This window comes from Lissotriton helveticus, chromosome 10 (assembly GCF_964261635.1).
Source record: "Lissotriton helveticus chromosome 10, aLisHel1.1, whole genome shotgun sequence".
Taxonomy (NCBI): Eukaryota; Metazoa; Chordata; class Amphibia; order Caudata; family Salamandridae; genus Lissotriton; species Lissotriton helveticus.
This window is the reverse complement of record NC_136071.1, coordinates 553,830,345-553,847,623: the sequence shown is the minus strand read 5'-3', so window position 1 is coordinate 553,847,623 and position 17,279 is coordinate 553,830,345.

The following is a 17,279-nucleotide window of genomic DNA, read 5'->3' as shown; positions in this document are numbered from 1 at the left end:
AACCTGCAGGCAAAGATAAAGTCGGCTGTGCGGGTTGCGTTGGGGAGGGGCCGCTTATTGGGACTTCTACAGTGCTGTTGTAAGACGCTTGTGATAGAGGTTGTATTAAGCTTGGGATGCTAAGCAAAGGGTTGTCTCTAGGAGCACACAAATTCCCTGAAGGCACCCCGGAATATTCCATTTGGGCAATCAAACCTGTTGTTGTTTGGGGGACTAGAGCCATTGGTATGGCTGTTGCTTTCCCTGATTTGACCCCAGACTCCATCTCTATATGACCCGGCCCTCAGCCTGGGAGCTCCGGCGACTGTGGCCAGTCGACCCCAGCTGAGTGGCTTCTCCCCTCCCTCCTTGGACCCGGCTCTCAGTCTGGGAGCTCCGGCGATTGAGGCCAGTCGACCCCAGCTGAGTAGCTTTTTCCTTCCCTCCTCGGTCCCGGCCCTCAGCCTGGGAGCTCCGGCGACTGTGGCCAGTCGACCCCAGCTGAGTGGCTTCTCCCCTCCCTCCTTGGACCCGGCTCTCAGCCTGGGAGCTCCGGCGTCTGAGGCCAGTCGACCCCAGCTGAGTAGCTCTTCCCCTCGCTTCTTGGATCCGGCCCCCAGCTTGGGAGCTCTGGCGATCGAGGCCAGTCGACCCCAGCTGAGTAGCGTCTCCCCTCCCTCCTCGGATCCGGCCTTCAGCCTGGGAGCTCCGGCGATTGTGGCCAGTCGACCCCAGCTGAGAAGCTTTCCCCTTCCCTCCTTGGAGGAGTTTGGCAGTCTAGCCCTAACGATCTCTTCCGGCTCGCCTCTTGATCCTCTTCCTTCAAAACTCTGGAAGGTGTTTTAGGAGGATCTCTTTCAGCCCTTGCATTCCATCTGCTGCCAGTCGTTTGAAACAGGGACGGTACCGGGCTGCTGGAAGAAGGCAGTGGTATCTCCGCTTCTAAAAAAACCTACGCTTGACCCTGCTTGCCTTTCCAACTACCGACCAATTTCCCTGCTTCCTTTTCCAGTTAAAATCATGGAAAAATTGGTTACCCGCACTCTGTCCGGCTTTTTAGAAGGGAACACCTGGCTGGACGAGACGCAATTCGGTTTTCGCCCAGCTCATGGGACGGAATCCGCGTTGGTGACCGTGTTAGACAATCTGCGGGCGCGACTCGACAGTGGTCGGGCAGCCTTCTTGGTGCTGCTCGACATGTCGGCCGCGTTCGACACGGTCAGCCACCCCACCTTGATTTCGAGGTTGGAAGAGTGCGGGGTCAAAGATAAGGCCAGGGACTGGCTAATCTCCTACCTGGACAACCGTCAGCAACGGGTCTCGCTCCCTCCCTTCAGTTCAGAGGAGCGGAGAGTAGGACAAGGAGTACCTCAGGGCTCGGCCATCAGCCCTATACTCTTTAATATTTACCTCCGCCCTCTAGTCCAGCTTATTAAATCATTTGGGATCTCCGCATTTAATTATGCGGATGATACCCAGCTGGTCTTTTCTCTGGAGGGACATGATGCAGTCCCATTGGAGACCTTCCATCGGTGCATGCAGGCGACAGCGGAATGGCTCCGTTTGAACTCATTACAGTTCAATGGAACTAAGACAGAGGTCCTGTACTGCTCCAACGACCGAGTTCCCCGAGATCTCCCAGATGACTTCTGGCCTCTGTCATTCTCAGAGTCGGTGTCAGCCGCACGATCGGCACGTAATCTGGGTGTGACTTTTGGGCCCAATCTGCAGTTGGACCTGCACGTAAATAAAACCACCTCAACGTGCATGATGTTGATCCGTATGCTGCGCAAGGTCTTACCCCTCCTCCCTGAGCAAGCCAGACCCGAAGTAGTGCGAAGTACCATCCTAAGTCGACTCGACTACTGTAACGCACTACTTCTGGAGGCCCCGGTAACACTTCTGGGCAAGCTCCAAAGGGTGCAAAATATGGCTGCCAAACTTGCCCTCTCCCGCCCTTACTACAGCTCTGCAACGGCAGCGCTACAGGAACTCCACTGGCTGCCGGTCCATTCACGCGTTTGCTATAAAGCAGCGTGCATTGTGTTCAGGGCTATCCATGGCCTGGGCCCAATCCCTTTGCAGAGAATGTTTGCCTGGTACCTCCCATCCCGAGCTTTACGCTCCTCTTCATCCAGGCTACTAGTAGTTCCACGTTTCCAGAGAGTGAGGATGGGTGGCCGATCGTTTAGAGTAGCGGCGGCCAAACTCTGGAACTCCCTGCCTTTATCCCTGAGAAGCCTGGAGGATCTTTTAGCCTTTAGAAAGGCGTTGAAAACCCACCTCTTCCCTAGAACAGGCTAGGCTGCTGAATCTGCTGGATTTTGGGTCGAAGCGCCAGGATGCCCTTGGTGGTGACAGGTTGCGCTATAGAAGTATACCACAATACACAATACAATATATTAGGCACTATAATAGGTGCTATATCTGAAAAAGTATCCCATGGCATAGGTAATATTGTAGAGGGAGTATAACCTGCTGAACCCTGACCCAATGGTCCAGGACGTGTATCAATAACCAACACTTCTGGCTGAACTCTGAAGTAGGAGCGTAGTGAAGGAGTCGCTTTAACCACACTACTAGCCGCCTTACTTTTTTGCTTCTTAGGTTTAATAGACTTCCCTTTCACCTGGTAGATCTGGAAAGCGGAGTCGCCACCAGTTAACTTGGATCTTTCAGCTGTTGTCAACTGTGCTTCACAGGAAGAAAAGAGCTCAGCTGCAGTAAGGTTTTGTAATACCACAGCCTCAGGGGGCTCCTTACCAATATTTATTATCCCAGCGGCATTTTTTTAAATCCGTTTACCGGTTACACTAGCTTTCTTAGAGCCCCTTGTGGTCCCTCTTGCTGGTTTCTTTTGTTTTGCCCCTGCTTCTACCATAGGACTTACAGGGGCTGGAGAGATAACCTCCTGTATATTAAGGGGAGGCTGTGGTTTACCAGAATACTGCACCGTTAAGGGAACTGACCCCCCTACACTCAATAGTGCACCTTCACTGCTTCTCTTTGATATACCAGTAGCCTCACCGCCGTTCACTCCAATCTTACCGCTGACTCCGTCCTCCTCCTGCTCCTGTCTCTGGTACTGTTTATTGCCGTTATCCAAATCCTTCTCTTGCAGGAAAAAAACGGTGATGCTGGCTTTATTACTCCCCCTGAGGAGCCCCCGCGCTACTGCCCTGCGGCCCCTCCGGAGCTCCAGCGTGGCTTCCAACAGGCGGGGAGGCGTAGGAAAGTGGTTTCCCGCCTCCTCTTTACACATCCATAGTTGCCCAGGCTCACACGGTGTCCGGCTCCAGTGTCTCCCTCCTCTGCCAGAAAATCCTGCGAAAACAGCCACGCCACACACCGCAAACTCCGGCCCAAGCCGGGGTGAGCAGCGAAAGTCCCAGGGGCTACCTCTGTCAAAACGCGTCTCAGCGTTCCCCCGCTTTGCCGCCTGTTCTCGGGAAAATCACGCCGCCAGCAGAAAGCACAAGTGCCGGCAGCGGCTGGCATAGCGACAAAAACTGCCATGGATGGAGCACTCCGATGCATCCGCTGACAACAGGTAGCTACCACCGCTAGCTAGTTACGGCGGGGTGCCTTCACTCCACTGGTTCCATAGTGGCAGGCGCAGAACTCCGGACGCTAGTGACTAACACACCGCCGCCATGTTCCGTCAATGTTTGTACAAAAAAACACATCTATAAAACGGATCTCTCCTTCACATGTTAGCCTATTACAGTGATGATTTTGATGCCGAATGGAAGGACTATTTGTGCCAGTGGGGCCATATAGTTGTTAAAACGCGTGGGGCTTAGGGACGAACCCACAGTGATATAAAAAACATTCTAAAACCAAATAAAACAATAGTGAAACAGATGGCAATGGTTGTACTATAAAGTAAACACTATAAACAAAGTCACTCACTATCACACCACCACACATGCACCATTAGAAACAATGCAAGCACCATAAAAACTGCTGTAAATGGCACATTACACTTTCCACTGGTATCAAACAACCAAGCATCCACAGATCAATACAAAGAAAAATGTACTGTCAATTTGACTACCATAAGCATGAACATATACAGTGCTATACACTCTATCACCATGTCACCTACAGTAATATGTACATAAACATACAAACAAAAAAGTAGCATCACAAACCCTTACACCCTCCTCAGTTTATAATAAAACATAGAGCAAAAAATAACTAAACAATAAGTATAAAAACATAATTACAGCATAAGCAATCCACTCTAATGTTGTAAATTAACATACAAAACCAATAAAAATCTTTTCATTACTTCCTAAAAATGCTAGGATAAAAAAATATTAGGTTAAAACACCTTTCTATGAAAACTATGTTTCTTATTTTTGATATAATTTAAATATCTAAACATTTTCGGCAGCAATATCATGGATGTCATTTGAGATGTCATCAATGATGAAATCTTATATTTGATATAATTTAAATATCTAAACATTTTCAATATCATGGATGTCATTTGAGATGTCATCAATGATGAAATCTAACATGCCTTGAATAATATCATCCGTGAGGTCAAATGTGGTGCATTGCAGGGGTGGGAGTTATTGTCCATTAATCAAACCAAAGAAGCAAATTTTATTTGATATTTGCGAACCATAACTTCACTTTACCTGCATTTTTTCAGTGATTCTTTAAGGAAAGTTAAACATATGCTAAGGTCTCATTTCCAAAGCTAACCATAACTTCACTTTAACATAACTTTAAGCTTATCATGTTCACCTAGAGCATACAGAAAAACTCACTCAAAGAATCCAAATCTACTTTGCCAAGGCACCTTAACTGGCGCACAACAGCAATGTTCTCTTCCTGCAGCTTTTCAGAATGTGTACTACTTATTCAGTGATCATAGCACTGCTACAAATGGATTCTCTCCTGACATGTCCCTGATATCTGCCGCTCATCACAGATCCCTGTTTCTTTGCATGAAAACCTAAGTCTCATCCACCTACTTTGTCCTCTTAGTTTTTTCTTGCTTTGTCACCTGCCAGACTCAGTCAAAGTGCAACCTCTAGTCACAACTGCAGTTACACACAAGCTGGTAAACACTCTTGTGAAGACTATGGGTGGGCAGAATGTTTCATTCTGCCCATGGAATTGGCAGAATGTGGTGACTCCATGTTACTCTTGTAACTCAGATTACTGGTCAAATTGTGGCATTTGTACATGGTGGAATTGTTTCCCACAAGGCTCCAAAAATGCGAGTGCAAACTAGATTTGGCGTCTCCTATTGTCATTTTCTATTGCAGGCAGTTACGGGGGGTTTAGAGGGATTGCAGTCTGAGGGCTGCTTCTCCAGTTTTTTCTGCCACTCAAGTGGATTTTCTACTCAAGCGGCACCATATTCAAGTCGAATGGCGGCCCCCCTCTTTCGTACCGGGTGATTGTGCTGATTTTATTCAGTGCTGCTCTCGCTACTGCCACTAAATTGCAGTGCGAGCAGTGCAACATGCATATTTTCAGCCCATTGGCAGAACTCTGCTGAATCTCACTGAGTTTTTATGTAACTCCGCAAATTTCCATAAAGTGAAACTGTGCAAGTTCCACTCGCCCTTAGTGAAGCCTTCATAGCCATAAACACTTCCATTCATATCCGAAATGCCACAAAGTCGATGCTTTTTAGGGTTTTGAACTTGTATCCTCTCCCTTTCATTCCTGCTTTCTAACAGACATCCAACACCAAGAGACACTTTACTTTTCTAGCATTCTGACGTCCTCAGCCATGGTCAGTTGTATGGGTACTTAAACCTACCCTCCGGATACCATACCAGACTCATTAATGTATCATTCATTATATGTCATTGCTCAACATAGAGGGTCTCTCTTCCCCTGATAAGGATTCTCTCCACGCACTAAAAACTCCAAAGAGCACTGCAGTGCAACCAATCTTATCTGCTCTGTTTTAACCTGCCACTCTAGTCTGAGTTAAGAGTACCCTACATGGGGTGAAGGTGTTCACCAGACCCCATAAATACCAACAGGTGGTGTGAGAGATTTACGCAGCCTGTGAATACTTCCCATTCTGTGTTTTCACAAAAAATAAGCAATTACATGCAGTATAGGTGCTTTCTGCACAAAATTCCAAATGTATTGGAATTAACAGGCATTTAGTCAATTTCAGCAGGTTTGACCTGCTGAAATGTACCCAGGGTATAATGTGTGGTTTGATAATGACTGCAGCACTCATAACTCACATACATGAAGTAACAATAGTTACTGCACATATTAGAATTTATCAGAGTATTTATAATTAGGGCCTCTCTATTATCCAGTACTCCTGCTCACACCATAACCACTTCAATCAAAGCGTGTGAACATAATTATCGGATTAGTATCAAATGCACCCACTCCTTCACACCAACAGCCACACTCACTGTCCACTTTTTAAATTGCATGCTCTGAATCCTAAATCTGCAAATATTCATCACTCAGAAATATTTAGTCTTGTCTCAGACGATAAGCTCAGCAGCCTCTTCGTCACTGAATCCTAGGTAAATACACGTTTTGCATGCTTCCTTAATCTACTTTTCCTTCCAAGTTACAACATAATTTGTGATAAGAGATAGCATAAATTCAGGGGCAACCTTACAATTTTCTATAAAAAACACTATCTGCAAACCTTTGTCCATCATGATGTATAGCTCTTTCGAATGCCTTAAAATCACCATGGCTTTATTCCCTGCAAACACAATCCAGCTACCATCACCATCACCATCAAGCATCTAACAGAAACTTCACCAAACATTTCAATGTAATTCTAACATATTTCCTCACGTGGTCAAAAAATAACATCTTCTCTGATCTCAAAATTGAGTGGAGCAACTCCTGCTGCAAACCCTACTGTATTCCAGAGAACCTACCTTAAGTTCATAATTGCCTCTAGCACTCTCCCCTGTCTGCACACACCAAGAGTAAAATGCTGTACTATCTTTGCTTTGCTCATGTCAACACAATAAATTGTTTCCCTCCCATTCTATTCCAATTGATTTTCACTCAGCACCCCTCAAACTCATTATGATCATGGACGGTGAAACAATTATCATCGACTTTTCTCCAGGACACCCCTGTACCCAACATAATGTAACTCACTCCCTTTGTTAATGTCAAACTCATGGTATAAATTACATCAGCATCATTTTGAAAACAGTCAACCAGATTAGCTCTCTCATTAGCCACAGGCAACTTCACGCAGAGGTATATCTCTCTCTCATTACTATCCATTCCATGTTTTGACACTCAATATCCTCACTTCTACCTTCTCAAATGAAATATGAAGAACTTTTTCTATTTTTGACCAATAAAACCGAACCGGTCTACCCAGAGATCCAATCTCCAAAATCTCAAAAGACCTAGAATGCTTTACTATAATTACAAAAGGAAGACCTATCTGTCATAATCATGCAGCTCAACCAATCAAGTTACCACCTTGATCATTTGTCAGCGAACATTGTCAGAGAAAATGTCTCACTATTTGAATCCATCTGGCTCAGCTTGATGACTGCTTCCCTCTACCAAGGCATCTTCCCAGACTAACTAAAAGCTGATTATTCTCCCCATCCTAAAAAACCTCCTCAACCCAAACATGCTCTCCAACATCTATCCAATTTCAAAACTACTCAAGTTAGGGAAAGTCATCTAGACGTGTCTCTAATCAACTAAACAACATATTCTCCTAGTAACTTTGGCTGGCAGACCATCACGCAGGATTTGGCCCCATACTCTGCATTGAAACAGTCCTTATGAAGATCCTAGATGACTTTAATCACATTTTGGACTGCAGAGAATTCTACCACATCATAAAGGAACAACTTGTGTATCCTATTTTATATTCTAATCTATAAAATAGACCTAATATGATGGTGTAAAAATAACACTTCATTTATTAAAAATAAGTCAGGAATCTGTGTACAGTTGCAGTGGTTCAGAGAAGGATGCAGCCAATTAAGTTTTCAACAGCCTAAGGTAAAGCTGTGAACATTTCCATTATTCCTTAACCTATGACTGCTTGTTGTTCGCCTGTGATTGTCTGTTTATAGATCACCTGCTTGCATGGAGTTATCAATGACTAGTGCTGAATTTAGTTGCGTGACACAATATTAAAAAATATCGATAAACAAAATATCAACTTTCATAAACCCATGTAAAACAAATATTGACCACAAAAATATTGTCATTCAAAAAATCGGCAAACAAACAATACAATTAACAAATATATAGAGTATCAAAATATCGATAAAACACTAAAACAAATGTGAAAAAGCAAACTTATTGACAACAAACATGTCAACTGTCATAATATTCTTACAAATAATAACAAACAAAAGTACTTTAAAATAAAAATAATATACTACTTCACAAAAATACAAATACATTTATCAGAATGATATAATAAACCAGCAAATAACAGCAGAACACTTAGGGGGTCATTACAATGACGGACGCACTTCAGTCAGTCTGCCATCGTATCGTATGTGGGACTGCCCGCCTACAAGGCAGTGGTCCCACAGGGAAAATTACGATGTGACCACCACTGTGGCAGTTGCATTGCCCATCTTTTGTACTGCGGCAGGTGCTGCGCTATGCAGCATCCGCTATAGGACAAAACAGACACCTCAACCATATCCCTGAACTACATGGTAGGTACCATGAAGTGCCCCCTAACACCCAAAGTCAAGGGCCAGGGAGGAAGGGGGGCCCTCTACGGTCCCCAAAGTCCCTTTCCACCAGCCTTTTCATGGTGGGTTACCCGCCATGTAGGGCCGGCGGAAAGGGACATTGTAATCCCTATGGCGTTGCCTGGCAGGCACCGGCAACAAGGTAGAATCATAATCAGGCCCTTAGGGCGGGCGGGGAGAAGGCAGTCAGAAATTCCCACCGCCATGCATCCGGAATGCTGCTTGAGCCCGTCGGTGTGGTGGAGGGGCTTGTAGTCCCTACCATGTTAGCGGTGCCTGCCAGGCACCCCCGTAGGGATTAGAATGTCCCTTTCCACAGGCCTTTTCATGGCGGCCGCCATGAAAAGGCTGGCTGAAAGGGACATTGTGGCCCATAACGAGCCCCCCCCCTAACTCCCCACCCTTGACTTTAGGTGTAATCCCTGCACCATGTGGTGGGCACCGCATGGTACCTGCCATGTGGTGCAGAGATATGGTTGGGGGGTCTGTTTTGTCTTGCGGCGGATGCTGCAGAGTGCAGTACCTGCTGCAATACAAAAGATGGGCAATGCAACCACCACAGTGGCTGTCACATCGTACTTTGCCCTGTGGGACCACCGCCTTGTAAGTGGACAGTCCCACATACTATACGATGGCAGACGGACTGAAGTCCATCCGTCATCTTATTGACGCCCTAAATTAGCACCTTCTGAGAATGATAATTCCAAACATTTAGAACTTGAGCCAATCAATTTCAAAGGCAAAATTGTATGAAATAGGAAAACAGTACTAATCGATACCGAGTATTTATATGAACGCGAAAAACACAGCTGCACAGATACTCCATAGCAAAGGAGACAGTTCTCTGACTGAGCGTAATCCTTCCAGCACCAATACCAGCAAACATCATGCTATAAAAAAAGTGTTCTCACTCTCTATACCTAAAATAACATATACTAAAGCGGCATTTATTTCTACAATCAAGAATAATTATAACAAAGACTAATAAAACGCATGTCCTTTTTTATGTTTCCAGTACAGAATGTAACCAGTAAAACCAGAAAATCCATCTTCAAAGAAATGGACAAACCTGGGAAGTTCCATATAAACCAAGAGAAGTCAAACATGAATGTAAAAATTGTAAGTGTAAGATCAAAATGCACACTATTAAAAATGTAATCAGTCTTAACCTTATAACCATATGTAATAATGCATAACAATATATTTATTTAAAGCCATTTGCGTTTCAAAAAGCAGGCTCTCTTTTTGTATCACACCTGGGGGTCCCTTACCAGGCTGTGTGATTGCTGCAATCCAGTTCTGTCTTACTTTAACGTGTACCTCTGTTTAAGTGTTCATGGAGGTGGGGCAGATCTTTCCACTTGTCAACCCTAAAGCTCTGTGTTAGTGAAACTCCGAGGCACTCAGAATGTTTTCCTGAGTGGTCAGTACCTGCCATGTGGGGAAACTAGAGGCCTTGCCTCCACTTTCTGCTTGTGATGCAGTCTACCACTTCTTCTTTACAACAGTAAGATGCTGCTACTGCTGACAGGCCTAACATAACTGGAATGCACCAGAGTTCTGGGAGTGTTACAGAAACCTGAGAAGACTGAGAGCAGCATTTATGCCACCCCCAAATGTAAGTGTTACTCTTTACTGAAGAAGGACAACTATCCCAAAACACAAATCTGGATTTGCACAGCGCTGGCTGTGCGAACAAGGGTGAACACTAAAGACTTTCAACTAGAGTGAGTGTAGCCATGTACTGCATTTACCATAATGCATCTGGACCAACTGTGTGTTGGTACATGATAAATTGAACAACTTTTGTTAAGCCCATGAAACCAGGAGTCCTCTTTAAGTAAAACATCCCTGCACTCTTCTTTAAAAGATTAGCAACCCTCTCAATGAAGCTTAAGGATTTAATGTTTCAATTGCAAACTAATATAAAATAGTCCATGCGTATGACCATTTATCCATGCAGGCAAATTATTTTTCAAATGAATAGAGCGCTGTGGTTGTTATGGAAACGTTATACTTCACTTTGAATGGATGTGTGGGAGTCAAGAGAGTTTAATGCCAGTAATAGAGTTCGACAATGCAGCAATTCATGTTTTCTAAAAGATTTATAGCAAAAAAAATCAAACTGAGCTCAGTCCAACTGAACTTGATTTTCAACTAATATTTCCAAATTGCAATTCCTTATCAACCTGTTCAATACTATTACTGAGAGGAAATATATTTATCTGTTGCGGTGAACACCTCTTGTTCTGAGTTTTCAACTTGAGAATGATGTAGAACTTGAAATATCAGCATTTATCACATCAAATTTTGCATGTTTTCCCTTTCTTTTTGGATCTTTTCACAGATAAAAAGGTTTGACCTTCCCGGGCAAAACTGCAAGGATGTGGTAATTATCTCACACGTGTAATTAGTTCAGAAATTAGCATTGAACATGTAATCATGGCCTACATTATCATTTACATTTGTGTTTTCAGAAGTCTCATTGCTGCTGAGAGCCCTGGGTTGAGGAGCCATTTTCTAAATCAAACTAACATTCAAATATTCCATAGATAATGAAAATTAAAATCTCTAATAAGGGAAATGGGAGACCTCAGTTCAAATATTGAGTGGAATTAGCAACCAAACTAGGATTACAAGTTTTGCGGAAACACCACATTCCCTGTGCCCTTTTCATTTAGGAAAACCTGTTGAAATCTATGTGGTGAAAATTGACCGAAAAATATGAAAAACGTGAATAATGCTCTGGAAACACTGATTCCCATTTCTCAAGGTCCAACATGTGATAATGCGGTACTATTGCTTGTGGAAATAACTATACCCAACAGGTTTGAGATCTCTGAGGGCAATATTATGGCATCAGGGGTTCTGTGCCACCCTTAGTAAGGACCTGTGTGTGACGTGATTTTTTTAGGAGAAAAAGTAAAAGAATTGGCCTTGTGTGAACAGTGTTTATTTTTCACATGTTGCCACTTTGATTCAAATGATGGACTTGATTGAAGAACTGCATTTGGTAGTATGTGAAGTAGTACTTCACTAGTATTACTTACTTACTACAAAATGCGAGTGGAAATCTTCACCTCAACCTCTCCTATCTTTTCTACGGGCACATGATCACACATGTAAGTTTACTGCTTACGGTGTCATTCGTAAACTGTGCCGAACAAATCCATCTCGGAATCGTTTACGAACTAAGCGGGCCCTGCGAGTCTGAACGTCCTAATACGATGCGTCACAACATTGTTCGGTCGGGCTCGCATTGACCTCAATGGGAACCCGAATGAGAACACAGGCTCCCATTGAAAAAAGGGGTGGTTCGGAAAACCCTGTGGTGGGCACCCCATGGTGCCTGCCACATTGTACGTGGTTTGGAAAAGGGGTCCTTTGAGTACCTCCACGGCCACCAATCGAACTCCTCTGGGTGGCGGGGGCCAGCAAGGGCCCCCAAAGACAGATTCCGACAGCCGGTTCGTTTCGTGCATACCAAATCAGAACGGCTGTCCGAATTGGTCATCATAATCCCTCGTCCAGAAACACTGTCGATAGAACTGTATGAATCAGCTACAAAAGAATCGGGCTGTCCGAATGCCTTTCGGAACCGATTAGGACTGCCCCAACGGTTTCCGGGCAACATAATCGGGCGTTGGAAAATGTGTACAATTCATTTGGAACCAAGGGTTCCAAATCGGATTTTGTAATACCGAATCCCATTCAGAGCCTTTCTGAACTACATTGCAATCGGCCACTTAGAAGTAAATGTGGGAGTTGCTGCAAAATGTGGAACACTGACTACTAAGTGCAGGGGTTAGGGAGGAGTAAGGATGGTTTGATTGATAAATAAGGAGAGGTTTAGAGAGGGTCAGAGACCACCCCCGACAGAGTAAGCCCATTGCTATTAACAAACTGCACTTAAGTTACTGCCGCCAAAGAGGACCCAACACAGTACTAACACAGACCTTGTGTATGTCCAGCACCATACATGGCCAAGCACTGTACTACCACTCCCTCCAATAGAAAATAACAGAGGTGAGACTTAATATAGAACCCCATAGGAAATAATATTAAAATCAATTAATTTGACTTTTAAAAAAAAATATATGTCTTTGGATATAAATAAAAAATAAATGTTACTTGATGATGAAATATTTTAATAACCTTTTTTTTAAGATCTTTTTATTTACATGCATCGACATACACAGTACAGTTAATAGGACAGTTAAAAAACACAATGGAGAACAAATACAGTCACAAATACAATAGAATATTACATTGGATGTCATGGAGAAGGGGCATCATCAGGGACAATATTTGGGGCGGGACACAAATATCACCAAGTTACGAGTTCCAGGAGTCCCAGATCTTGAACCATTCACAGGGGCAGCCGTGAGCTATGTAGACTGTATTTCCCTGTGCATACACCAGTCAAGGTCTTTCTTCCAGTCGGCTATTGTGGGTGCATGGGTGGCTCCCCAGAGCTGCTCAATGTTTCTCTTGGCTACCATAAGTCCAAGTGTAACCCATTGAACTCTGTAAGAGTTAAGGTCAGTGCGTTCCCATATATTTAGAAGGCACCTGCGCGCCTCTGGGTGGAGAGCAACTGTCAGAACCTCACTGATCACTTCATGCACCTCCTGCCAGTAACGTTGGATAGGTTCGCAGTGCCAGATTATATGCATTAAAGTACCCAGTTGAGTACAACCCCTTCTACAGCTCCCATCACCAGCCCCATGTGCAGGAGTTGAGGCCCCATGATGCAGATCAATCTATAGGGGTTAAGGGGGAAAGGTAATAGGTAAGGCAGCCCCCCACTCACACAATAATCAATCAACTGGAGTCTCACCTATTTGAAAACGCCTCTCAATATGAGACCAAAGGCCGGGGTCTGATATCTTATTATCACTATTATTCCCCTAAATGTGTCAAATAACACTATTCATGTGGTCAAAAGTGCGTAGCTATTCAAATGTAAAAACATATACACAGGCCACATAAAACACACCCAAAATAAGTGTGAAGAATAGAGAGAGTACCTCACGGTAGTACCACCTGAGGGGGTTCCCGGCTGACAATTACCGGTATACCCACTTCTCATCACTGGCCACTCTCTCTATTTGAAAAGACAGAAGTGCAGACGAACAAGTGGTCGTGCATAGATGAGAATAGTGAAGAAAAGGACAATAACAAACATACAAACTGTGATGTGCAAAGTTGTGCACATGAATAAACCCCTAACCAGACAAAAACATAAAAATAAGGCAAGGTTTTGCTGGCACTTCGTTTTTATTCTGTTGCTGCAAAACCTGCCGGTTAAAAGATGGTTAGTTATATACCATACTTATTATATCCTCAAGCCGACATGTTTCATCGCTCCAATTTTCAGCGATTTCATCAGGGCATTCGAGGGGTTATCTATTCTCAGTCTTCTCAGTGAAAACAGGACCTGTGTAAATAAAAACCCAGAGCGCTAAAAAGATTGTACCAACCCCCTTCCATTCGGGGGTGTATCAATAGCGAGACCAGTGCAACACACATCATCATATAAATGAAGCATTTACCTTAAGGGTGCTAAGTCAGCACGTACCGGCACCCCTCTATGGAACTCCGTGTCATTAGATCACGTGTCCAATAGTGGCTAGAAGTTGTCTCAGCCACCAGCATGTACATGTTGAAAGAAATGAAGGGGATAAACAGAGGGTGACATAGTTGGAAAGTTGTCACTGTGTGCACTTGCTCACATTTGTTATGCAGCACCATTCGTCCCTTACGCCTACTGGCGAAACAGGTCACTCAGGCTAACCTACTGCCATTGTGTTGGCTATCAGAGAGTATCGAAGTATTAGTTTGCCGGTCAAAAAACCCCTTCGCAAATATCCTGTTGCCTACGGCTTTAAGGTAACAGTACCGGAAAGGGGGCGAAAAAAACGGTACTGCCAATTGTGTTCACTAAGGTTCCGCTTGAACCGGGGTCCAATGTACACTCATCCAGCTTTGTCAAACAAGTTTTGCTCAGACAACAATCATTCACTTCAGCCTTCATTGGCGAGGGTCCATCAAACACACGATACACTTCATACTCTTACTGTTGCCGAGTCCCTCCAGCGCTTCCAACGGTCCTCACGCTGCATAGCTGTGTGGAACTGGAAGTAGCCGGTGGGGCACGTGACTCCGCCTCCTGCGTAACGCGGCGCGGACATCTTGGAATGGGCTATGTTTTTGTGTATCCCAGTTACGTTATCAGTTCCCGACAGAGCCCAACACAGTGTATGGTCATTTTTGTGCTGGGAAGCCCCGTTTCAGGTACCATTTACCCATCCCAAACCCCGTGTATAGTTATTACAAATTATCACGTTTGGAAACAATGTTTCACTGGTGAAAGGAGAGAGCTTTGTATAAGGTCTCAAAAATTGTTTTAAAAAATTTCTACAAGTTCGAACAAAGCAAAAATACTGACTGTACAATTAAATACAGTGATCAAGTGGTCCTTATCATATTTTTGAAAGGGATCAAATCAGGATTCTAACTGGAAGGGAGTCCCAGTATGTGAATAGGGGAGTTGCCAAATTGCTAGTCAGTGCCTGTTCATACCTCAGGTGTCTGATATTACCATACCAAGGTCACTATTGCAAGAGTATGTAGGAATATGTAAAGGCCCTTAAATGGATTAGGCGGTACCAGACAGTCCAGCTTTATCGCCTGCTTACTTTGTTCCACTCAATATTTTCGTTTAGTCCCTCCAGGTCCGCTTTCTAAGAAAATATCTATTGCGCTTCTTTTCTTGCCAGAATACTATCAAGGTTATGTGTATCGCCCACCACATTTTCTAAAACAGTCCATTTGAGATCTTTGGGGTCATGTCCAGACACATTGAAATGTTGCACCAATCGGGTGGTTAACTTCTTTGCTCTGATAGTGCTTAAGTGTTCCTGCACACGTATCTTCACCTTGCGGGTGGTAAGGCCAATATAATACTGACCACAACTGCACATAAGTCTGTATATCACGTGTGTTGTGTTGCAGTTGCTGAACCGGTTGAGAAACCAAGTTCTGCCCCCACGTAGTGTTACACTTTTTGTGGCTGATGTAAGCCCACAAACCGAACAGTTACCACACTTGTAAGATCCAGCCGGGATGGTACTTGCCTGGACAGGATTGGGATATCGTGTGTGGACCAACTTATCTCGTAGATTGGACGCCCTTTTAAAGGCAAAACGCGGCGCCGGCATCTTGTCTGCAGTAGTATCCAATATGGACCAGTGCTTTCTTATAATCTGTCTTATTTTTGTTGAAAGGGGGTCGAACGTGGTCACCACAGGGAGGCAAGTTTGTTTTTCTTTTGCATTGCGCTCCAATAAAGCTTCAAGTGGTGTATTAAGAGCTCTCTTCTGTGCACGTTTAATTACTTTTACTGGATATTCCCGCTGTTGGAGTTTGGTAACTAGCTCAGTAGATTGATCAAGGAAGGTGTCAGTGGAGGAACAGTTGCGCCGGTATCTTAAGAATTGCCCAACCGGCAAATTATCCCGAAGTGCTCGGGGGTGAAAAGAGTGGTAATGAAGGAGGGAGTTCCTGTCTGTAGCCTTGTGATGCACGTTGGTCACTAGTGTATGATCGACAGCCGTGATGTCTACATCAAGACAGCCAGCAGATGTATTGCTGATGGTCCAGGTGAAACGGAGGCTGGTGTCCACTTGGTTCAGCCATTGTAAAAATTTGCTGAGTCGGTCCTCTGTACCTGTCCAGATACAGAGGACGTCGTCAATATAACGTCTCCACAGCGATATATTGGCTATGTATGGATTGGACTGATGGAGAACCACATTCTTCTCTACCTGGCCCACATAAATACAGGCCAGGCTAGGAGCAAATGTGGCCCCCATAGAAGTCCCGATGTTTGTAAATACAGTTGGCCCCGGTATTCAAAAAAATTTCTTGTGAGAGCCAACTCAATACATTGCAGCACAAACGTCTGGGGTGTATCATAGAACCATTCCATCGACCCCAGGGCCCGCGCTGCTGCCACCAGCGTGGCGTCCTGGGGGATACTGGTATATAAAGAATCTATGTCAATCGTTACCAGTAGTTGGTTCGCAGGGTCAAAAGCTGTATCCTTCAAGATGTTAAGGATGTCAGTCGTATCTTGTACATATGATTCCTGTGTGACCACCGCCTCCCTCAGGAAAAAGTCGGCGAACAGGGATAAGGGTTCAAGGATGGATTGAATCCCCGAGACGATGGGGCGGCCTGGAGGGGGGCGTTGAGGCTTATGGATTTTGGGCAGGATGTAAAATGCCGGCATCCTCGGTTTGGAGTTAATTATACAATCCGCCTCTTTAGGAGTGATCCATTTTTTTGAAACTGCCTCTGCCACCATGTTCTTGATGGTATCTGAAAGATCAGGAGTGGGGTCGCGCACTAGGGGTCGGTAATTGTTACGGTCCCCCAGAAGTTTGAGAATTTCTGCTTCGTAGTCATTGGTGTTTAATATGACTACGGCCCCACCTTTATAAGCTGGCTTGATGGTAATAGCCGAGTGTGTGTACCGGTCAAGATTTTTCTTGAGACCCTCAAGAAAAATCTTGATCGGTACAC